At 37.4% G+C, this 1722-nt stretch overlaps 1 pseudogene; it reads right to left on the reverse strand.

Moving 5' to 3' along the window:
• Window positions 1–522: 522 nt before the first annotated feature.
• Window positions 523–1393, reverse strand: LOC138784023 (putative olfactory receptor 1F12P; annotated as a pseudogene).
• Between the last annotated feature and the right edge of the window lie 329 nt (window positions 1394–1722).

Raw genomic sequence — 1722 nt, forward strand, 5'->3', positions numbered from 1 at the left:
TATTGATTTACAGCATGGAGAGGCAAAAAGAAAAGTTTGCTGCTTGGTCACCAAACCCTTTTAAGGCTATGTTTCCACTATGTACTGAGAAGTGCTAACGATGGCCGTTGTAAAACAACGTCAACAATGGCCTTTGTTAGAGCTTCTTAGTACGTAGTGGGAACATAGCCTAAAACTGGAATGTGGGCAGGGAAAAAAAGAAGAAAAAAAAGGAAAAGAAAAAAGACCTTAAAAGTCTAATGGGAACAAGCATATTTCTACACATAGCCGCCACTCAGCTTATTGCTATGGGTAGTCTAAAGGCTGTAGTCTGCCGGTAATTCAAATAAATGGCTGACCTTGTACTGTAAAACATGAACAGTCTGGATGCACTGGAGAAGGTGCCGTTCTTTGTTCACAGAACTGCATGATAGAGAGAGATCTCAAGCAGAAGCCCCTTTGAATAATGTCCGTTTGGGCTAATAAGGTCAGACATATAACTGAACGTTAAGAATATTCTATTTTTTTCTGCCTAAAGTTAATTCAAAAAAGTTTGAGTATCCTTTTTATAGCTTTTAAACCTTCTTCATTTCTCAGACTGTACACTAAAGGATTTAAGATCGGGACCACTGCAATGTACAGCAAAGAGAGTATCTTGTCTTGTTCTTCCGACTGGTTGGATTCAGGCTTCATATACTGGGCGAGGGGCGCTCCACAGAAGAGAATGACAGTGAGAAGGTGTGAGGAGCAGCTCGAGAAGATCTTCAGTCTTCCTTCTTTCGTACAAATCTTTAGAATGGTGGAGATGATATGTACATAAGAAGTTAAAATGAGGACAAATGGAACAAAACCAAAGAGAATGCTTTCACCAAAAAGAATAGATTTGTAGTTTGTTTCCCTATCAGAAACCTTCAGCATGGCCTTTATATCGCAAAAGAAATGGTTTATCTCACGAGCATTGCCAAAGTGTAAATGTAGCACTGAGAAAGTATGCATTATTGCGTTTAACCAACTCACCGCCCAAGACATGGAGGCCAAAATAGAGCAAGTCTTAAGAGTCATAATCTGTGAGTACTGGAGTGGAATACAAATAGCTGCATAGCGATCATAAGCCATTGAGGTCAAGAGAAAAAAATCTGTATCTACACAAAATGCAAACATAAAAGGTTGTGTAAAACACCCTGCGAAGGTTGTTGGTTAAAGTGATAGCCAAAAATTTTGGCAAGATGGCGGAAACATACATAATATCTTGGACTGATAAGTTACACAGGAAAAAATACATAGGCGTGTGAAGACTTGGCACTAGCCATACGAGGAGAGTAATAAGCAGATTACCCAAAATTGCTATTAAAAACAAAAGTAAAACCACAATAAAAAGAACTACCCATAAGTTTTTCTTGGTGGTAAAAGCCATAATGTAGAATCCGTCATTTATTGTAGTGTTTATGATATTAGTAACCATACTGGGAACTTTAAAAATAGAGGAAATAAAAATAATAATAAAAGAGAAGAAAATTTTGCATAATTCCGAGTGCATCACAGTTGAGTTTGGAATTCAACACATTGGAAGAGATTTATTCATATCAATTGGAAGCATACTGTCAAGTGCCATATTCAACACAATATATGCAAACACTTGGAAAAGATGCTTCATACATATTATATACAGCATAAAGAGGTTTGTGGCATGAATACAATAATGAACTTCAAGTGAAACCTATACCAAGACCCTGCTCTTCCTCC

This window comes from Dendropsophus ebraccatus, chromosome 1, assembly GCF_027789765.1.
Source record: "Dendropsophus ebraccatus isolate aDenEbr1 chromosome 1, aDenEbr1.pat, whole genome shotgun sequence".
Classification (NCBI taxonomy): domain Eukaryota; kingdom Metazoa; phylum Chordata; class Amphibia; order Anura; family Hylidae; genus Dendropsophus; species Dendropsophus ebraccatus.